Here is a 23,805-nt window from a genome sequence, read left to right as displayed (position 1 = left end):
TCTATGGGAGTGCTGTTCAACTCTATAAGTTACAAGTAAGTGATAGCAATGCAAAATAATTATTGTGTATAGATGTGCAAATCTGTGCTGTCCAGAAGCAGTTTGAGTGAGTTCCCATCCCTCCAAACCTCCCCCACCCCCAAACAGGGGATAATAATTTTGCTTCCATGTATATAGTCATTTCAATATTCCTGATCTTATCAACGAGCCTATCCTTCAAATTCTCTTTTGAACTGGCTATTACATCTGCCTGCTTCCCTCACGGATTGGTGAGTAAAATAAAACCCAAACACATGTTCATTTTATGGCTGCCTGAAAGTCAGGATTTTGCCTTATGCAGAAACTTCCTCTGAAAGATAAAGTAATAATGCCGGCCTGGGTGCCTCGGGAGAGAGGTCCGTGCCGGTACAGATGGGAAGAAGGGAAGAAACCGGAGTCTTTACAAAGAAAATGTTGGGCAAAACATGGTGACTGAATGAGTCCGCTGAATAATTCCCAACTCGTCATCATGGTATTTTTTGCTTATCATTCTTGATTGGTGCTCAAATTCACAAAATTTACAAATCTTCAATCAACTCTGAGAAAGGTGCCTGATTGGAGGAGAGAGGCAGAGCAGTTCAAGCAACCTAGCTTCCTGACATGTGTTCTTTTTGAAACGCTTTCCTGATCCTCATGCACAGCTGACCTCCTAAGAGCAATGCCAAAAACCAGTCTCCACCTGTGACATCTCTTGGCTTCAACCTTCCTTAAGAAGGAAGAGGGTAAGAAAAACAAGAGTAACTTAACCTCTTTAAAAGGTTTTCCTTGTGTCCCACTCGCCACAACTTAACAGAGGGTATTTAAAAATAAGCAGAGGAGAAGGGTGCCTGGATGGCTCAGTCTGTTGAGTGTCCAACTCTCAGGGTCATGATCTCAGGGTAGTGAGATCGAGCCCCAAGTCAGGCTCACTGCTCAGCATGGAGCCTGCTTAAGATTCTCTTTCTCTGTCCCTCTGCCCTTTCCCCTCCCCTCCCACACTCTCTCTTAAAAACAACAAAAACAAAACAGAGGAGAAAATCTTGTCAGGAAAAAGATAAAAAGGTAGAGTTGCCTCAGGTATATCCCCATTGGATTAATCCAAATGCAGATAATTAGAAATTGACAGTAACTGGGGCTCAGTCAGTTAAACATCCGACTCTTGGTTTCAGCTCAGGTCATGATCTCAGGGTCATGAGATCGAGCCCCCTCCTTAGCTCCATGCTCAGTGGGTAGTCAGCTTCCCATCTCCCCCTCTCTCCCTCTGCCCCTCCCCTTGCTCGTGCTCTTTCTCTAAAATAAATAAATCTTAAAAAAAAAAAAATGAGGGGTGCCTGGGTGGCTCAGTCATTAGGCATCTGCCTTCAGCTCAGGTCATGATCCCAGGGTCCTGGGATAGAACCCCATGTCTGGCTCCCTGCTCCTCGGGAAGCCTGCTTCTCCCTCTCCTAACTCCCCCTGCTTGTGTTCTCTCCCTTGCTGTGTCTGTCTCTGTCAAATAAATAGGTAAAATCTTTAAAAAAAAAAAATTGACAATAACAATGGTTTCTCCTAATCACAGAATCAAACTAAAGGAAATCCAAATATTGGTGTCTTTTAAGTTACCTGTGTACATAAGGCATTTGTGGTTCAATACAAAAATATATCATGTGAAAAGCTGAAGACAACATTATGCTCATATTTAAACAAACTTACCAATATATCTACCAATTTTGTTCTAAAAAACAGGATAGGGCCTGAGAATATAGCCACAGCTGCTGGATTTGAACCTTCACAGGCACACAGCTTATTTTCCAATAATGACAAGTCATTTGTAGCACTTTACGTTTGCAAAACATTTCCACATAGGGCATTGTACTCAACTCTAATCTTGTGAGTCAAGGCTCCCATTTCACACACAAGCAAGTTGAGGCTGAGAGGTTGGATAGCTTGCCCAAGTGGACAGTAGTTCTTAAGAACTGGATTCAAGGGACGCCTGGGTGGCTCAGTCGGTTAAGCATCTGCCTTCAAGCCCAGGTCACGCATCAGGCTCCTTGCTCAGTGGGAGCCTGCTTCTCCCTCTCCCTGCTTCTGTCTGCCGCTCCCCCTAGCTTGTGTGCTCGATCTCTCTCTCTCTCTCTCTCTCTGACAAATAAATAAAATCTAAAAAACTGAAGGAAAAAAAAAGAAGAAGAAGGAGAACTGGATTCAAATCCTGAAGAATTTCAAATTCCAGTGAACTCTTCATTCAGCAGACAGGGCAGGTTATTTTTGTACGGTACACAGTCTGGTTATTTTGAGGGGCAAAGCTCACACCATTCCTTATTCTCAAATGAAATTTCCACAGCTGCTGTTAGAAATTCTTTTCAAAGCTCCTGGATCCAGATTAGCTACAGAACGTTAGGGAGGTAGGAAAGCCACAGGGAAAGACTCCCTGTGGGAGGCTGACTGATTCATGGCCCCAATCAACAGCCAAACCCTCTGCCACATATGTCCATAGTATTGCCACATAATCAGCCACTGAGTTTCAGGGTGATTTGTTAGGCAGCAATATGGTGGCCACAGAAATCGGATACACGCTCCCTTTTGTTGGGCAACTACCCACCTGTCTTTGACCTCTGAACATATCCCTCTGGGAAGAAGGAGTAATTTGGATGATCACTTGGTCTCTCTTTAGGAAACTGGACTCTGATATGCTAAATGGAGCACATTAATAAGGCCTCAGCACAATATAAATAAATCCCTAAAAAATAAAAATTTAATGGCAGCCCAGAATCAAATTAATTCTTTTCACCTGATTTGCTTTTTTTTTCCTTCCCTATACAACCAACAAGCAGTCTGATAGTCAAAAGATGTTCACACACTTCTTGTTAAAATCAATTTCCAAAGTAATAAAATGCACTGCCAGCATGATTAAAGTAAATTCACATCAGTGTCCCTAGCGGTCCATCCCCAAATATACTCTAATATTAGAGACCCATATTTCCTGAATGTTCATGACCTGAAGTGAAGAAAAGAGAGGTAGAATTGCCTGCTCCCTATATCAGAAGAGGAGCTTTTCCTTCCTTTGTAGGAAGAAAATACGAAGTTGTCTATTCAGTCAAAGGATTGCTGGCTTCACTCCACACGGTATTTTTCCAAGATTTTTTTTTTCACATGGAAAGTAATATACACAACTTTAACGTAACAGACAGAAATTGCTATTTTTGCCGACCTCAAGATGTGTGGAATGCCACTGTGGCAACACAGAAACAGACAAACAAAACCAAACCAGAAAGACAAAAAAGTTAATAAAAACACTCATTTTTCATCTTCGGTTCTGTTTAGTGCTCCTTCCTCCTGCAAAACAAGCCATTTTTTCCCCTGCTTTATATAAATAAAGGTAAATACTAAAAACAGAATAAAATCTGAGTAAGATAATGCTCTACACCAAGATAGCTAAGATTATCTATGAAAAAATCAGAATTTAGTAAGTAAAATACCTAAATATTATATTAGAAATATCACCAATGAATGAACCTGGTTAAAATGATACTGCAGATTCTGTTAGTTGGTAGAATTGGTCAGCTTTAAGAACTATGTTTGGGCCTTTGTTTCAATTTTCCAGAGAGAGGTTGAGAAGACATCTGGGAATTCACACATAGAGTAATGCTCTTCTCAAAATTATCATTGCATAGAGAATGGGCACAGCCTTTTCTACCCACATTCATTAAGAGCTGGACAGGAGTAGAAGATACTTAAAATCAGTATTCAGTATGCATCAGAAATGGGACAATGATATTTTGCTGACCTAAATGTTTATGAAAGAATTAAAAGGCAATTAGATATGCAAAGCCTTTCTTCCTCCAGGCAGGATACAATTAGCAAGGTCAATTACGCCTCTGTGAATGGCTATGTGTCCCCTTGTTAAAGAGTAGCCAGAGTAAATGCAAGTCCCATAGGCTTGTAAGGGCCGTTTCTCTGCATGAACACCTGAACACTAGAAAACTATTTCCCAATCCTACTCATTATATCATCACGGGATGAATGCACAATAGAATATTGTTAAAAGTCTCCTTAGGAAATCAATAAAAACACATTCAGCATTTTTACCCAACACCTTTAGAGTGTTCTATTTCTTTAATGAAAAATACCACATTCTGAAAAAGAGAAAAGAGATGGGTTCACAGCAGAAACTCCCCAATGCTCTTCTTTTGTTTCTTTGTTTGTTTTGGTTTCTGGTGGTAGCTATTTGTGTTTGGAGCAGAGAAGGTACCCAGTGGATCGCCACTGATTATAACTCAGTGAGTGCTAGTGTGGAGAAAGAGGGTTCTCTTCTGGTTAAATGAATTTCAAATTTATGACCTGGTTATACTGTTAAGATGCCAGTAGGACAGATGCTCCTCCTGACACATACTCTGGAACTCTTTTGGTGGTTCTCTTGAGTGCATAGTTTAGAACTCTGCCAGCTACTCATCTTCATTCAACCTTAGTGTCACGCACTTTCAAAGACTTAATAAGAATGCAAGTCAATAGATGTGCTTTTAATCACGTTCATTAAATTAATTAAATTGAGAGTAAGTTAAAAAAAAAGAAAAAACAAAAAGAGTTCCTTGAAAGCAGAGACTGAATTTGTTTTTTCTACCATCGATTGTATCATGTCCGTAAGACACATTTGTCAACCATGAACAATGCCTACAGAGAAAAAAGCTCCATTACCACTGCTTCAAAAATCCATGAAAAGTGTTATAGCTAAAAAAGCAAGAAGTGTGATAATGCTTCAGAAGGAGACACGTGTGAAATTACCTATAAGTGTAATGACACTAATGTCTGTCTTTGGCGTCGATATAATTTTTTAAATATAAATTTGACATTATTTCAGGAACCTTTAGCTCAAAACCAACAAAGCAAAGCTAACTTAGAAACAGGGTCATTCCTCTCCTTGAAGCTAAACCGTGCATTTTCTATAGGATAAGATACAAAGAGAGAAATGAGAAAATAGATCGCAAACAAAATAGAATTGATGAAAATGCTGTGTGTGTGTGTGTGTGTGTGTTTGTGTGTGTGTGTGTGTTTGGGGTTAGGCTGGTTAAAGTTGTATTACTAGTTTTTAAAGTAAAATGAAGACACTAAGACAGGATTGGTAAATTATGTCACATGCAGTGGCTTGATTTCAAGTAATAAATACCAAAACATCTTGACCAACATGAAATAGCAGTATTTCTTAGCTCTCACACATGACAATACATGAAACAATCATTTATTGAATACCTACTATGTGCTAGGCACCAGGTCAGGCATTTGCATGTGTGATCACACATGTACATTTCAGGATCATTATTTAACAGAGGAGGAAACGGAGTCTCAGAAAAATCAGTTGATATGTCCAGTCCCACAGATTAAGGGATATTGCCAAGGCTTGAGCCCAAGCAGTTTCTGAATCCAACTGCAGTGTGCTTGCCAGCTATGCTAAAGCACTGAAGAACCGAACAATAAATCAAATTAAATGGTCCCAGCTAACAAATTGACTACATAAGTGCCATGATGCCTTCACTTCACTTGGGGAGTCTAGCAACTATAATTGAATTAACCAACTGCAAAATCTGTTGAATGGCATTTTGTCTCACCTTGTAACATCCCCCCAGAGTGAAATTCCCTTCATTCAACAGACTTTTACTGAGTGTATACCACATCACATGCCAAGCATCTTCCTAGGCGCTAGGGAGGTAACAGGAAGCAGAGTCCCTGGTTTCAGGGAGCTTCCAGTCCAGAGGATGATACAGAGATACAAACATACCCTTATAATCGTGTGTTATGTGCTGTGTTGGGGGCTCAGAGGAGAGCTCCAAACCCAAACTCAGGGAAACAGGGAGGCATCTCCCAGAAAGAGATTCAAAGCGGAGACATGAGGAAATGAAAGGCGCGAGGGGTCATGCTGAGTCTGGGAAAGAAGTTTGCATTCTATCCTGAACTCAGTGGGGTGGCCGTTCATGAGTTTCAAGCAGGCAAACAGTATTTATCAATCTTTTTATTTGAGAAGGATCCCTCTGACTGCCATGGGGGTGAATGGGTTGAGGATTTGCAGCAGGCAGGCAAGTGAAGAAGCAACCACAGCAGCTGGAGTAGAAGAGAGAAGTGGTATGAATGCCCAAGGCAGGGGATGAGAAGGTAGTGGGAAGGAAAATCAGGATGATTCATGACTGCACTGGATGTTGGTGGTCACGGGTGGACACTGGACCAGGTGTCCTCTTAGGACACTTATTGAGTTGGGTGGGGGGCTAGTGTCACTTAGAGAAAAAAGAACAATTTGGAAAAGGAAATGATGAATTAAACTTTGGATAAGCTGACTTTGTGTATCCACCAAGTAGTCTGAAGGATAGGGGGATGCTCTGGGCTGCATATCAATTATGCTTTTCAAGAAACCTTTTTGAATGGCAGTAAGCACTGAGCTTTCTTTCAACTTCCTCAAAACATGTGCAACTGTCTTGGGATTAATTCTTTAAATCTGTAAATTCTCCAATTTTTGACAAAGAAAAGTTGTAACATCAGAGGAGGGGGGAAAAGGCTTGCTTGTTTGGTGTTTTTGAAAAGCCACAGAGTAACTGCCTATGACCATGAATGGCTTAAAATTATTTAAACTGTGGTCATTCATTCTCTGAAGAGACCTTTTGAAAAGTTACGGGACAACGTAATCATACTAAAATCTTCTACACTAACCTTTTACTTCTTGGAGTAAAAACATAATTGAAGAGCAACAAAATGTACTTTACTTGGATGCTATTCCAAAGAGAGCCCGTATAATAACGAAGACTTTATAAAGCCAGCCTAATGGAAAACGTGCAGGAGTCGTGGAAAGGTGTAGCAATTCCATGCAGTGAACAGATGGTGGCCATGAAAACCGTGAAATGTAATGAGTCTGGAAGTAGTCTGTTAAATGAGCCAGGCTCCAGAGAGCATAACCAGATGCCAATCACTGGCCCCAAACTGATAGTTTGCTTTTTACCTTAACAGCTTGCACAGATGAACAGTACATTCTCAAGGTGCTTGCAAAGAAGGACCTTGGCTGAGCAATAAGTATCTGGACTTTCAGAAACTTTGATTTCAATTTAAACTACTCATCCAAGGGGCACCTGGGTGGCTCAATGTGTTAAGCGTTAAGCGTCCACCTTCGGCTCAGGTCAAGATCCCGGCGTCCTGGGATCTAGCCCCGCATCAGGCTCCCTGCTCAGCGGGGAGCCTGCTTCTCCCTCTCTGTCTGCTGCTCCCACTGCTTGTGCTTTCTCTTCTGCTGTCTGCCAAATAAATAAATAAAATCTTTAAAAAAATAAATAAATATAATAATCTACTCATCTGGTACTGTGAAGGGAACACTTCTTTTGACTGCTAGCAAGATTCCAGGATTCTAGAGTTGCCTTCCCCTTTGACAAAAAAGTAAGTTCTAGTCTAGTCTTTAGGAAAAGAAAAAAATCCTTTCTCCAAAACACGAGGCGCTAAAACATACATGATAAGCAATGTTAGGTGACTGTTTTTCCCGTTTTCGTTCAATTAGACCTCGCAAAAAGATTCTGGAGAAAGTAGAAATACTTGGCTTTGTTGTGTTTTGGAAGTCTCTGCTGTCAGAAGGAATATTAATGCCCTTTGTGTACAATTTCTTAAACTCCTCCCCACTTTACACCCACATCCAAGTAAAGCACAAACACACACACGTAATGCGCACACAGACACACGCATGCACAGCAATTTTTAAATCAAAAGAATTAAAACCATACGGAGTCTTTCCCAAGGTTTACTGAGGTCACAGTTTCCTCTTGAGAAAAGATTTTTTTTTCATTGTATGTCTTTTTATAAAGTTACAAATGGGTCTTTTGGGATTTTAAAAAAAGAGACAGCAAAAGTGAGAAAAATCAGAGAGCACTGTGTAAGACATTTACCTGGCTGATAAATTCAGCAGACTGTAGCTACCATGTTGACCACCTCATTCTTTCTTCCAACCCATTCCTGAGGGCTCTGCTCCAGGGGTCATGTGTATTCACCAATGGCTGATGAAAGTAATCTGTATGCTTGACAGTAAACTGTTCATGTAAGCACAGGCTCCGACTGAAATATTTTATGAACACACAAACAATGTAATTTGTACTTTTTCATGTAAGCTAAAGATTTACAAACAGGCTTACTAACTGGAACTCCACTGAGGCTGAAAGAAACCAGGCGGACAGAACTATGTTTTAAGCCACACACACACACACACACACACACACACACACACACACACACACACACACACACGGGAAAAAAAAAGAAAACCAGAACTAGATCATCAAAATGAGCACAACAGGAGCTGGTATAGAGTACAATCCAAGATTGTAAATGAAGGTAAATTCCTTCATTTACCAAATGCTTAACCTCTGCCAGGCACTGTCTAGGTGTTGAAAACCCACAAATCAAACAGTCCCTACCTTCAAAGGCCTCATGGTCCATTGGGAAGGCAGGTCAATTCCAATTTGATTTGCCGAGTGTTATGTGACAGAAGTGTTTCAGTGGGACTAGAGGTCAAAGAATCTCCCTCAAAGAGGGTAACACCTGGGCTGAAACCTGAAAAGTGGACAGGACCTAGCCAAGGACTTAGAACAGTCATGTCTTGAAAGCCATTCTTGTTTTTATGTATAAAAACAGAGATCTAAACCACCGGCAAAACAACAGCGGCCTTAGTACCCTGGCCGAAGTGCAAGGCACCATGGCTGCTTCGTGAGGCCGAGTCCTTTCCACAAAGCGTGATGCCACTTGGGCTGGATTTGAACATGTTCACAATGCTCTGCCCCTGATCCTCTGGCCCTTTAGAGACAGGCATTTGAAAAAAAGCGGGTTTCTATTTTGGGGCTACGTAAAATGTGAACCGAAGGCTCTTTTTTGAGTATTAAACTCTAGTCCCTTCCCCACAAAGTCATCCAATGGCTCAAGCTTCCTCACGGCAAGCCAGTGGGAAAATCACTGTGCTCATCCTTGTATGCCTTGCCTGACCCACCCACATTCCGCCCATCAACACCCACACCCCACCTGTCTACAAGTTTTCTGCTAACTCCATAGAAACTGATTATAACTGAATTTTTAAATATATACCATAGTTACCTTTAAATAACTCTTTCTTTTTTCTCTTTCTTTAGCTTAAAGTCATTATAGGAATGATGGGCTTATACAAGACCTTTAAGAGCTTTAAAAGATGTGTGGTGAGGAGGAGAGGAAAGTCAACTTGAGACTTGGGTGTTCTTCATTTGTGACACTGAGGCAGGCTACTGACTTCCTGCCATGGGAGCACGCACAATCCTCTCTGCTCCCATTGCCCTGCTCCAGGTCCTCAATGTCCCTCATGTGGAGGATAGCAGTAGATTCTTAGCCCTCGTGGGTCACCCTGCTTCCTTCCAAACCATCCCCCTTCCCAAATCAATTCCATGAAGTCACCCGTGAGAGAGATCTGAAATGCCTCCTACCTACAAGATAAAGTCTAATCTCCCTGGCCTGGCAGATATGACCTTTCCTGACCCATCCATAACCTTCACCCATTCCTCTCCGAGCTGTGGCCTCACACTGGAAGCTCTGTGATGCTCCTCACCTCTCACCTCCAACCCCATGCGTGCACTGCACTGCGCCTTGTCCTCTGGGCCTTTGATCATGCAGTTTCATCTGCTGGAATGTCCTTCCCCGCTTTCTGCAACAGGCTCTCTCTATTCATCTTTTTGAAGTAAAGGTCAATTCCAAAACTTACCGTGAAGTCCCCCATGTGACTCAGTTCTCTGTGCCCATGTAACTTCCTGGCTAAATACTCCCACTGCATGAAGCCCACAGACAGTCTCTGTCTAGATGTCTCTCTCTCACATTTGACTGGGATCATTTGGATGTCAAGATCTGGGCGTCAACTGTGAAGGCTCTCACTGTGATGACCACCATGTCACGTGTATTTGTAGAGCCAAGCCAAGGGCTGCCCTGGCCTTGAGAAGGGTAGCAGCTCTGGGGAGGGCTCCCAGCAAAGACATGAGTGTGACCTAGGGAGGCACAGTGCATCAGGAAACCATCTCCGTGATGTCAGGAGCTAGATGGTTGTAGAGCTTCTCTCTAATGCTTGGCGTGTGAGGTTTGTCTCCACCCCCCCCTTTATTCATCAGCATGGCATGCAGCAAAACCCAACATATTCCATGAAATTACACTGTCCAGCTGTCCTGAATATAGCCACTCGCCTTTGACTCAAGATGACATCCTCTGGAAGGCAAGCCTCCTTTACAAAAATTGGTAAGTAATTAAATCAGGGCATCAAGCTTCCTTTCTCCTATGTTATTTTGTTGTATAGGTATTTAGATCAAATTTATTGCTTCTCTTTCCTTCATGGAGAAACTGAGTCACTGAGCTTTCTGACTTCGTTGAGGTCAAAAGCGTGTCTGGGTCTGAACGTGGGCTAGCCCGCCTAACATCTGGCGCTGGAGGGGTGAGAGCAGTTGTGTTTCATGGACAAGGGGACCTGCTCTAATGCAAGGATTGTTGGCAGAAGGCCAGCTGTGACCATCGGGGCTTTGGTGGCACTGTCCATTTCTTCCTTACAACAACCCTGCTGGTGAGAATCAGTGTCTCCATTCTGTAGATGAAGAGAAAGAGACCCCCCCTGCCAAAAGCAGTTAAGTAACTTGCCCACAGAAGGGCCTGCTGCTTTCATTAAAGTAAAGGCTAGGATTTCAACTGAGGACGGACCGTCTGGCTCTAAAGTCTAAGCAGCCCACACCAGCACCTCCCTCTTAGAATGTCTAGAAACTCTGCCTGGAACCCCCTCCTGCCTTCTGTCCTTTTCCTCCTCAAGGCAGAACATCTTTCTCACACTAACCATCCCCAGCTCCCATCTTAAAATGTCTTTTATAAATTTCAGTCCCTAAATAACCATAATCAAAATGTTTCTCCTTTCTTTAATTAGAAGAATTTAGATGAGATGAGGTGGGAAGTAGGGTCAGGTAGGGAAACTACATAATCTTCTCCCATATTCCATCTTTTTGAAAACAAAGGATTTTCAGATAGGTTTATAAATATATATATATAAAAATGCAGCTGAATACATTTCAAAGATCTTTCTCTCCAGGGACAGTAAGCTTAGGGTTTCAAGACCTCAACTCCAGATAAAAAGGCAGAGTGGCAGCAGGCATGGTTGATGTGATGCTGATGGCCGGGAATGAGTCACAGTTCCAGAATTTACTCTCTATGAAGCTCTGGGCAGTGGAGAAAGTAGCGCTGCCTTACTGTAGGGACCAGAGTTGATAAGCATAAAGCAGATGGAACAGCATGGTACCTGGTAGCGGCTATTTCTCTGAGGTACAATCTATGCATTTTAGACATAGTTTCATAGTTATTTAACAACTTAATCAACATTTACTGAGAAAGGCCCATGTGTGAAGGTCCGTTAGTGCAGTGGGTGATGCAGAATTCAATAAGATGTTGGTTTTGTATTCTCAGGGCTCACCATCCAGATGGTAAATCATATATACATATAATTAGGTATAATTCCAGCAGCCTATAATACAAACGATCATGGAAGTGCCAAGCACTAAAATATCATTACTGCTTTATCAGGCAAATGACATATTCCTTTAAGTATGTAATTTTTTAAAAATTCTGCTCCATTATTCCACCTGATTTTTCTGAGAGCATTTGACCCACAGGCACAAATTAATAATTTGACAAGAGAAGTCAAGAGGAAAAAAACCAGAAGACAGAAAGCACTCATATCTAAATATCTGCATATCATTTCACTTCAAGAAACATTCGTCAGTTGCCTGCTAGGCACAAGACCAGTGTTTGCTTGGGAGGAAGGAGCCCTGTTCTCAGTGCATGAGGATTTGCTCGAGACTACAATATGTATACAGCTTCGGATATGTGCTATAACCTCTTTTTTTTTTTTTCTCTTTTTAATATGTGATGGCTGAAAAGAGGAAATGCAAGGATGATTTCCTCAATAAAATGCTTTACAAAGATTGTATTGTAGGCTTATACGAAAGGGAAAGCAACAGAGCAGAGAGGTACTGAACCCACATCGCCTGGATTCAAATCCTCCCTTGGCCAGTTACTACTTCTATGACACTGAAACTGTAATTTAATCTTTCTGTGCCTCAGTTTTGTCCCTGAAAATAGGATATACTCTGGATCAAATGGCGGTTGTGGAATTAAAGGAAACAATTAATACACGTAAAGGCTTAATATGACACTTAGCAGAAAGTAGGGACTTTATTGTTATCACTGTTACTTCCTTCTGACAATATTTACAACATGCAAATAACAACTAAAATGCAGATAAGAAGCTCTGAGAGTACACTTTATATCCAGTATTACTGTGCCCACTCCACGGGAAGAGGATAGACCTCCACCCAAAATTTGGTTTGAATACTGAGACTGGTGACACCCCCTCCCCTCAACGTAAACCCAGAAGGTATAAAAAGGTTTGTAGGGAGGGGAGGGCAGGCTTCAAAAGGTGGTCTAAAAACACCTTGAGAGAGGAGGGAAAGGCAACTGGCTTGAGGTTTTTGTAATGCTTAGGGGATGGGACGGGGTGAGGCTCCCGAGTGTGGGCGCCCACAGGCACCAAAGGAGGGAGCATCCGGGTTTTCTTATCAGCTTCCCCAGATGCAGGCGGATGACTCAAATGCTGTCAGCAGTCAAACGTCAAAAATTGGAGTCAGACTCTTCATTACAAGTGTGTACAAACCTCCCAGACAATTTATACATGGCTCAGGGAGAGGATTTTGGCAGGTTGGTACATGTTTCATACGTTGCAATGTTCAGAAATCTATATCTACATTTAGATATCCATTCCATGAAGGAAAGTAAATGCATGTATTCATGTTTAATTTCCTTTGGTTCACTTTTAAAAAAACAAATAAATATTACCAAAACTAAGGAAGAGTAGAAAATTATGTTCCTTAAATGCATCTTCACTGTAATTTTTTTTAAAAAGCAACAAAACAAAACAAACACAAAAAACAAAAAAACCTTGGAGCAAGAGGCACCTCTGAGTTGAAGAGTTTCATCCATGGGCTGCCAGACGGACTATCTCTAAAGGGACCCCAGAAGAGAAGTTACAATTCCTACTTGCAACAGTCCGTTCTATCACTTTAGGATCCTCAAACCTACGTAACATGTAAGTGAGTATACCACACTGGCCACAAGTGAGGCTCATTCTCATTGAGGTTCTGGTGTCCTTGTTGCCATTGCTTTTTTGCAGTTACTGTTGAATATTTTCTGAGTTCTAGATAAGCACCAGACCCTCTGGTGAGGATTTCACATCACTATGTCATTTAATAACAACCCTATGAGGTAGATACTATTATTATGCCATTTTACAGATGGGAAAAATGGAGAACAGATGGAGTCCAGCTGGCCATTCCTTCACAGCTTATATATATACATATATATAAAACCAGTGATGTTTTGTCTTGTTTTTTTCCAAACATCTTTCTGCCATACGTGGAACCATAGACATGCCAAATTCTATTTGATGTGATTAAACCCCCCAGGAGGAAATTATAATTCTGACTTGGAAATAATTTAGCTAGGAAAGAAGAGGCTATTGAGGAAGAGCCACAGTAAGAGAAAACTCTTCAGCATCTCTTAGTTTATAACCATAGACAACTTTTTGAAACCATTGCCATCATGGGCTGAAAGATGTTTATGGTGAATAAATTATGGCCCCATGATAAGAAGTCCCTGTTTCATTTCTAAACACCATTTTTCAATGGATGAAAAGATTTTCCACACTGTCCCATAAAAAGTAATTTAATTTCTACAACAGCCATAATATTGAAATTTTTCATTTGATATTCTCAATCTTGGATCATTCTTTACCAATTTTGAACACCCATGGGATCACATACAAATTGACACAAATAATAATTATGCTCTCTTTTCAGCTGAATTTGCATTTTCTAAGGCATAATACGACTAAGTGCATCCATCTAGCACTAAGCATGTAGAAAAATCAAATACAGCAACTCACTATTTCATTATGAACCAGGCATTTTTCGATACTTTTTTAAAAGTTCACAAACAGTAAAAGGCTAAGAGAAGATAATATATAATTGGAAATGGAGTCTCTAAAAAATCTTACAAGTTTATTGTAATTTTAATGTCCAGATGTCTACTAACTTTTTATGAAACTATAAATGTTTGCTCAAATCTAGTAATAGATTTTCAAGCTCATGGGCATTTTTAGCTGTGGCTTTCTTTTAAAGTTGCCACATTAAAAACTTTTATGGATTTGGCAGTTTGGTTTCTGCTATTTTCAAGCCAATGGACTCCCCAAACTTGATGTTGGTTCTGCATCTACCGTGAACACGGAGACAGGACTTCATTCAGGTGGGAAGGATCCTAACGGGGAGCAAGAAGATCTTTGGGGAAAATAAGGAGCTTCTAAAAGGTATCAGAGTGCTTGCAAAATGGGAATCCAAGCTTCAAAGACCTCCCTATCACCCCAGTGCTGTAATACAGACAGCATTACTCAGGAAGGGGCTTGCACCGAATTGCAGGGCCTAAAATGGGGTTATCTTCACAAATTGGGTAATTGCTGCCATCTTTAAGCTGGCATTTGACCAAATAACTATAGGCAGCTTAAAAGACAATTGATTGCAAAAACTAAGCTTGATCCGAAAATGGGAGGGTTACGTTGTGGTTTCATGTTTTGCCCTGCTTCCTATTGCTGGAGGTTGGAGTAAACATGCCTTCTGACAAGATCAATACTCTCCTGTCTTTCATGGAGCCAGGGCCATCCCCTTACAGTAAGCAGAGAACTTAGTCCTGTCCCACCTTATAAATATGCAGTAGGAAGTCTAGACCTCACGGAGTGCAAGAGAACTGAAATCACCTTCTAAGGAAATCAACAAACACTACTGCAGACCCAAACAAACCTCTCCTGGATTTCAGCAAAATTGAAGTTAACGTTACTTGCCCCAAGTCTGTGAATACATTTTTATCATTTAAGGCAATTTTGGAGGAAACCAGAACATTTGGGTTCTTCAAACACTTTGGCTATTAGAAATAAAGCTGAAGGATAATAAGTTTATGTCAAACCTTAATTTCTTATTTTACGGGCTAGAAAAATGATCCAGGGAAATCAGTGCCTGTAAGTCCATATAAACAGTATCACCTGCACACGATTAAGAAAGTACACATTCTCTTTCATGGGGCTCTATTATCTCCCTGAAGCATCCAAATCAAATGTGCTGTTGTTAAGATGTCTCCAAAATAGAAATCATTAAAGCATAAATCAATTGCTAGAGACAGATAAACAAAGATTTATGTTTAGGTCTTATGGGGCCTGTAAATGGTAAATCTGATAGTAAAACATGTTTATGGAAACAGTACAAGAAGTTTCATCAATGCCACAGCCTGTTCAGTTAATGATGTTGAAGATATTTGATTTCTATCAACTGCTACTCACTCTTCTAGGTTTTCTGGGACATGGACCCATCCCTGAAAATCCAGAGCAAAGTGCAGCTCAAAGGATAATTTGGAAGAAAAATAATAACAAAAGAAGGGCGGGAGAGCAGCAACAGAGTGAACTTAAATTGGAGACAAGTGGAAAATGTGGAAAAGAGAGGAAGGAGGGAAGGGAGAGAGGGTAAGAAGCAAGCAACACCACATGAACAAGCATGGGGGCTTTTTACAGTATCTTTTCAACACAGTATTGTTTAGTGGTAAAACTGGTGCACACTTGTACAAAGAACTAGTGACTTTAGGAGATAATAATTTCCTGCATTAAATACAATCTCATAGGGCACCCGGGTGGCTCAGTGAGTTAAGCGTCCCACTCCTGATTTCAGCTCAGGTCATGACTTCAGGGGCCTGAGATGGATCCCTGCACTGGGCTCTGCGCTCAGCACGGAATCTGCTTAAGATTCTCTCATCCCTGTCCCTCTGCCCGCCCCCTTGCTCAATCTCTCAAAAAATTAATTTAAAAAATATTTAAATAAAATTTTTAAAAAATAAAAATAACTACAATCTCATCATTCTTCATCATTCTTCAATGAAGAGTACCTCGACAGAACCCAAGGATCAGAAGGCATTTACCTATTTTTAATTAATTAGGGTAGAAGTGACTTGATTAGCCCAGTCTAAAACATGTCAAGGATATCAACTAGCTTTTAGAAATACAATTGTGATGATAAATTATGTAAATGAATTATGAAGCCAAAAACAATGAACAACTTTGTTTCCTATAAATGATCAACAGTCTGTAAATAGAGGGCAACATAGACACAGAGATTTCAAGGTGACTTGAGCTTGCTGTGGAGGAAATCTAAGAAAAAAAACAGGCACAAAAAACTTTGTTCAATGACTATGTGTTATTTTTTAATTTTTTCTGTCCATGTCCTAAAAGCGCAGAATTTATAATTACATAACATATATACACTGGGAGATTTTATCTTCAGTATTCTAGTAAAACAGACTGCATAACATGGTAGTCTTTTTCCTGTTCTTCACAAAGGCTTATTAGCCCGTCTTTCACACCTACCATGTGTCCATGAACATCAATGGATTGCTTTTAAGGGAAAAGATACTCATAATTTTAAAATGAACTTCGAAGTATAACCATAATGAAACCCTAAGAAGTGACTTGAATCACATCTGTAATCAAGATAACCATGTGTTGAGAAATGTACATATGTAACTCTAGGAAAATACACTCATGTATTCCTCAAGGAGGTATTCCTGAATGCCTGCTCGACGCAGACTTCCATGCTGAGTGCCACCAGTTACCCAAAGAGCCTTAGACCTTGCCCTTGAGGGTCTAAGGTTAGAGTAGGAGATAAGGATGTAACATGGAGAAAGTGGTGCAGACTCTAGGACCAGTGGAGACACCATGCTAGTAGTTGCAGAGGCAGGATAGATATGGACCCAATCAAACAGTCCTTATTTATGTGACATAATATGAAATGTGCTAATATGGAGTCTAAGTTTTTCTAGGGAGGTAAAACTGGAAAAATCCATCTTATTGGCTAATTACCAAGTTAAATGCACATTAATATCATGTCATAATGATTTTTTATTCTTGTTCCCCATTTTTTTTTTTTTTACAAAGAGAAAAATATCACTTGGCTGAAAATATGGGGAAATGCTGAGGTGAATAAGAGTAGCTTAAATAAAAATGCTTTTATAGCATCAACTAAACAAAACAAGTCATGTTAACAGTCCAAGGCAGAACTGTTTACCATATCAAGTGCTTGTGGGAGCAGCAGTTTAAAATATAAAGGGACAAAGTAAATTGAAAATTACAAAAAGGAGTTTATGTAAAGGACCTACTTCTGGTTGTTTTGGGTTTTTTTCCCCCAAGTTATTGTAAATCAGAAGCCAAAGCACATTTCTAAGTCAAAGTCCAGGATGAGCATGAGCCTAAGTGAGGGGCCATGGAGGATTGGCTCTGGAATTCTACTTTAGCTCCAGAAAAGTCTCTTTGGGACATTTCTTGTTTGTCATGACTGCTATAAGGTTTGTTTTACTCAAAATAGTTATTCATTATCTCTATTTTCCCCATTTCACAAAATTTTCCAAGGATGGGAGCGTGTGTTTTACTATATGTATTTTACTATATATATAATGGTTTTTCAACTTGCCAAGATATATCCTCTGAGGCGCAAAAGATACAAGAGCTCTAAAAAGGTTTCATAACAGTACCTCCTTTGAAGCCCCTTCCTCCTGCTACTACAGTATCAGTCGTTTTATCCACTCTGGTTCCATCTTAGTTTTTATAATTGGTTCTCCAACTTCCTTCATGCAAGTACCCATGACACTCAAGGCATGTGACAGAAAGTGGGGTACCAGAGGGTTCCTGTCCTTCCCTTAAGTTCAAGAGATTTTCAGCATCTAAGTTTGTTCCACTGAAGAGATAAACAGTGGCATGGAAAGAAATAAGGTAAGACAAACTTTCTTCTCTGTGTTCTTTCAAGAATTCGTAAATCTGGAAGTTGCAAGAACAGAGCCCTAGACCAAGTGACTGAAATCTATCAAGTATTTATTTTTCCCCCAGGGGACTGTGGGGGAAGAAAAGGGGATTTTTAAGCAGACACAGTATCAGATATTCCAGAGCAGGGCAATGTGGCTGAAGCCACAGGAGGCAGAGGAGGGAGATAGATAAGGTGCGGTGGGCATGGAAGCTCTGAGGTCGGGTCCAGCAGGATTCTCCCTCTCCAGAGGGAGTGAGGGAGCTGAGCCCTGGGCAGCTGTGCAGCCAGAAACAAGGGCGGCGGGGAGCGGTGGCGGGGGGCGAGGCAGGACCAGTTTCCACGGGCCATGCTCACTCTTGCCTCCAACCCCTCTGGCCCATCCTCCAGGGACATGCTGCAGGGCCACCAAAGAGCACAGATGCAGGCAGCCAGCTGCCTGACCAATAGCACATTCTGGCAAATTGTCATCTTTCCATGGCTTACATGAAAGAATCAAGAAAGAAAGACAAACTACTAATCTCATCACACGTTACTTCCTGAAAAGCCTTTCCTGGCCACCCAGTGCCTACTGGGCAAAACTCAAGGCATTTGAGGCTTCTTGTAATCTGGCTTCAGTCTACTCCTGCAGCCTTTTACAACTCGCTCGCAGGTTCTAACAAATCAAGCACACTGCCTTGATGCCATCACCCCCTTGCACACGTCTATGCTTGCACACCTCGGTGTTCTTGACCCAGAATGGCTCTCCCATCCCCAATTCTGTCACGATGACTCGCTCTGTGAATGCCCCCTCATCCTAAGTCACGGTGCAAATATCACCTCCTCCAAGTTGCCTGCCTAGTCTTCCCCTAGCCCACCAGGTGGAGTAGGGTGCTTTGACCTCTGTGCTCATACCTCACGCGCACCTCGCTTAGAGCTCTCATCACAGAATGATCGAGTCCACGTCTTTCTCTGGGAACTCAAGATCTTCTCAAGGCCAGACGTCGCATCCTGTTCACCTCTCATCTTCCATCCATTGGCAATGTGTGGGACCACAGTAGGGACTCGATACATATTTCTTAACTAATCTCTTGATTGGCATGTTCAAATCAATTTAGCCAACACTTTCTGGGTACTTACACATGGCAGACTGATACAAACCCCCAAGTGATAAAAGGAGGTAAGACACAGTGACTGTGTTTCAGAAACGGTGTGTCTCATGGGGAAGAGCAAACAATTACAAAGCAAAATAAGATGTACGCTGCTAAGATGGATAATAGATTCAGGAGTAGTACATGAGAGAAAATACTGAGAGATAAGCTGGCTATGGTCAAGGTTTTAATCTAGGAAGGAGTGAGAACTAGAGCTGGCCAGGAGGCTTGGAGATGATTTAGCAGCCAACAGAGAGCCACTGATGAGCTTGGGATAGCAACGGCTTCTTGAAGCAAATGGTATTTTAGGAAGGACCACTTGGCAGCAGCAGGATGAAATCACTGGAGCAGGGAGAAGGTGCCATACGAGGTCCGCTAAGCTTCCTGGCCCTGAATTACAAAATAAGACATAACGCTACTTCAGTTCCTGCCATGAAAGGTGTTTACCTCATCAAGGGAAGGCAAAGAGTGCATGCTGCCTGAAGTTAAATGCTGGACAGACAACAGGTGGTAGGTGGCGTATGCAGAAATGATGCATGTGGGACGGACGGGGCAATGCAGCTAAATGCAGAAGGGCTTGCAACAAGCTGGGGAAAAATACCATGGAATTCTCAAAGCCAGGAGAGTTCAGGGAGACCACGGCACATCCAGACACACTTTGCAGCTAGGACTCATATAGCAGTAATCTCCACCATACTTAACCAAATGAGGAAAACACAAAATTGTCAGTGTAACCTACATGAAAATGGGGGCATGCAGCCTTGGTATTCTTTAAGAGATCCCGCAATTGTATTTCCAAGTCTAGAGCTGCTGCAGAGTCAAGACCAGGGGTGCCTGAAATGTCACCATGACAAGGCATAACTGCTCGAGTAGGCAAGTGATTCAGAGCCTCTTTTAGACTCTGGAAGTGGAGGCCGTGGCTGAAATGTGCACTGGGATGCTGAAAAGGAGGAATGGCACGGTGCAGAGGAAAGTACAGCGTTAAATGTTCAAACGGAACAACCTTCCTTGCGGTTAATCTGGTATGAATTTCCCCTCGCCCCCTGTGGTAAGCGGAACGCTAATTCTCAGATGGACCCCTGACTTCGCTCCCCGGTGCTGCTCCAGTGATTGTGTTACTTTGCAGGGCTAAAGGGATCTTGCCAGTGTCATTAAAGTTACTTAGTAGGTGACCTGAAGAAAGGGAAATTATCCCGGTGGGCTTAATCTCATGAGCCCTTTGACAGAGAAAGTTCTCCCATGGCAGCAAAGGGGAAAGTCAGAGAAATTTGCAGCATGAAAAGGATTTCAGCACCACCTCTGGTCTGAAGATGGACAAGGCTCTGTGAGAAGGCATGTAGGTGGCCTCTAGGGGCAGAGAGGGACCCCCGGCTGACAGCCAGAGAGGAACAGGACCTCAGTCCTCCAACTGCAAGGGACCGAACTTTGCCAACAACTTGAATGACCCCGAAGTGGATTCTTTTCCAAGTTTTCCACATGAGAATGCAGCTCAGCCAACACCTTGATTTCAAGCTTATAAACCCTAAGCAGAGGGCCCAGCCATGCCCACCAGAGCTTCTGACCTCTAAAACTGTGCAGTAATTAATGGGTGGTGTTTTAAGCCACGGAGTTTGCAGTAATTTATTAAAGCAGCAATAGAAAACGAGCGGGCCCTCCAAAAATTCTTATGAAATTGACACCTATACATTGATAGAAATGAAGGTCTTGAAACTGAATACTGCAAATGCAATTTCATAAAGCAGGTAAATGGTACAGGCAATAAAAACCATGAAGTAAGGTAAAGAAAGAGCACTGAGGATAGCACATTTGGGACAGCCTCGCTGGAGGAAATGGGGCCCTATAGGCACAATCTCTGCCCTGCTGTTCAGAAAACCCATTCCTTTCCGTGGTCCAACTGAATATCTTATTCTCCGATAACATGGGCCCCAGCCAGTTAATCATTCACTCATCCGATACGCATCTGAGTGGCTACTTCATACCAAGTGGTGGAGTGACCACCACACGCACACGGGAGTGCAGAGGGAATACTCCTCGGCTACATGACAATCCATTACCTCCCGGACTGGGTAAAGAAAAATGAGATCTGAGGTTACCAGCAAATAAAAAGGAGTCTTGGAGTCTCTGCCCAAAAGCTGAATCAAGGTTGGCATAAACACAAACATGAAGGCAGACAACTTAATGCAATCAAAATTTAAATGAAGGACAAAAGGGTTATTATTAAAAATATAAGTGAGGAGGCACCTGGGTGGCTCAGTAGTCTGAGTGTCTGCCTTCAGCTCAGGTCATGATCCCTGAGTCCCGGGATCAAGTCCCGCATCAGGCTCCCTGCTCAGCAGGGAGTCTGCTGCTCCCTGTCCCTCTGCCCCTCCCCTTGCTTGTGTTCTCTCTTTCTGTCTCTCAAATAAAATCTTCTAATAAAATAAAATATAAGTGAAAAGCATGATACCAGTACTTGATTCAGAACCATCTCTTTGGTGAAGCAGTCAAAATATGTGGGTATTTTATTATCCCTTGGTGATTGTCTGAAATGATTCTGCTACGAGAAGATCTCTGGTCCAATGAAAGTGAACTTGACCCAGGGAAGCTATCGGGACTGAAAGGCTATCTGTTCAGAGCTAATGTGTTTATTTCAAGTACGATCTCTGCCTATGAAGCCAAGCAAGCAGTCTAAGGTAATTCAGGTTGTTACGATCCTCCATCAATGTGCGTGAACTCAGAAAATGCCAGCACCACATGGGACCTGCCAGGGGGGCGGTGGGGGGCAACCATCATGACAGCAAGATGTGAAAGCTTGGCTGAATATTGAAAAAGTAGCCAAGGCATTCCATGGCTGCCAGATTTTTACATTCTTTGTGTTACTTTAGCCCAGGCGGTGAAGTTCAGTAACCTACCACATGCTGCCTATATAATAGGAAACATTTACTTCAGTGACTGATTATAAACAGAAGGCTCTTGAAACAGCTCACTGCCAATCAGACCCTTTAAATATTTACATTCTGCTGACTGACACAGACCCACGCAAGCGCCAAACTAGATCGCCGTATGACGAAGGTGTCTGGCTTCCCTGGTCATGCCACTGGCTATCTCGGGGATCAGAGGGGACAAGGTCAGACCTGAATATTTGTCTTCCTGCTACTGACAACTTCCTGCATTATTTGCTCTCGTTTTTCTTTATTCCATGCCCACATGGCCATCTACTCTCTCAGCATCTCCATCTGGGGGCATTTTCACTTTTCATCATGCCAATGGGGGAGGGGGATCTTTCCTTTCTAACTGGTAACGTGTTGACAATTCTCCATTTTGCCTCTAGGTTAACCTAAAATGATTGAGCTGGCAATAATGATTTGATTCAGCTGGTAGGTTTACAGCCCTATGAATCGGGACTGTCTCATCCCGGCCTGCCATGATAAATGATTTCTTTTCCTTGCTCCAAATATAATTATGTTCCTGATTAATAACAAATGTGGAGGAGACTCAGCCCCTGAAGCAAAGCTCAGGCAACCCATTCTCAACCACCAGCACATTTGTTTCATATCTGTTAAAAAAAAAAAAAAAAAAAAGGATTCACCGAACTCAGAGCAGAGATGGTAAACCTTTCGAGAAGAGCAAGATGGGGACCCGGTAGCCGACTCTGACATGACATGGCATGTTAGATGACATGCAGAACATTAACTCTCGCTTCACTTCAGACAAGCACACATTCACATTCTCTAGTGCATTAAAGCTGCATAATTCACAGCTAGCAAGCAGCTCATTTCTCTCTTCGAATATGGCCCAAGAAAAATATTGCTTTATTTTCCTTAGTAGTTCAAAGGAGATGGCTTATGCCAGTAGGAAATCAAGTCACTTCTTTTTAAAAAGATGTTTTCTTCTTCCACTTGTTTCTGGGCTCTGAATCTCTCTCTCTTTAAACAACTTCAGACAAAGCTCCCTAACAAGTAAAATTAAATTAAAAAATGTACCATGTTTTTCTGCAAATAAATCATGATAATTGCATCTATTTTAATGTGATTATTTTCCTGATACAGATAGCTTAAAAAAAAAACATAATAAGCCTACTGCATACACATCTCTCCCATCGTCACATTATATATCCTCATGAAAAACTAAGAGCAAGTATTGTCTTCATGCAAAACAGGGAAACGATCACCCGATTTTGATGTGACTTCCTCAGTCCTTCAGGAAGTTCATGCAAAGGTGTTATGGATTGATCCTAGATTTCTCTGACCTCCATGAGAGCATGAGTCTTTATTTTTTTTTAAAGATTTTTACTTATTTGAGAGAGAGAGAGAGAGAGAAAGAAAACAAGTCAGGGGGTGGGAGACAGGGAGAGGGAGAAGCAGACTCCCCACTGAGCAGGGAGCCCGACATGAGGCTCCATCCCAGGACCACAGGATCATGACCTGGGCCAAAGGCAGACGCTTAACCGACTGAGCCACCCAGGTGCCCTGAGAGCATGAATCTTTAAAGCCAGGAAAGTGATTGCGTTCTCTCTTGCATTCCATGCCTTGTACTTTTGAGAGGTGTTCACTAAGGTGTGCAAGATTGGGTTGACCAGAGTGCTGGCTGGCCAACCAATCATGGCACTCAGATTCTGAAACATTTTAGAAGCTTTAGGGGTCATTTGACTGGCTCTGGTAAAAATGTCAGCCCAACAGTAGTTAGAAGATACCCATGAAGAAACTTTGCTTAAAAACGCATATTTGTAACATCTCGATAACACCCATAACCTGTGACATACATGG

The 23,805-nt window shown here is 41.9% G+C and overlaps 1 protein-coding gene across 1 annotated transcript in view; it reads right to left on the bottom strand.

The window, feature by feature from the left end:
* PID1 (phosphotyrosine interaction domain containing 1) overlaps window positions 1–23,805 on the bottom strand; it is a 214,374-nt gene that overhangs the window by 26,649 nt on the left and 163,920 nt on the right. The gene's annotated exons all lie outside the window — the stretch shown is intronic.

This window comes from Callorhinus ursinus, unplaced genomic scaffold (assembly GCF_003265705.2).
Source record: "Callorhinus ursinus isolate GAN/ISIS: 27379988/994484 unplaced genomic scaffold, GSC_fseal_2.0 scaffold2, whole genome shotgun sequence".
Lineage (NCBI taxonomy): Eukaryota > Metazoa > Chordata > Mammalia > Carnivora > Otariidae > Callorhinus > Callorhinus ursinus.
The sequence above is the reverse complement of the archived record's forward strand: the minus strand, read 5'-3'. Positions and strand labels throughout refer to the sequence as shown.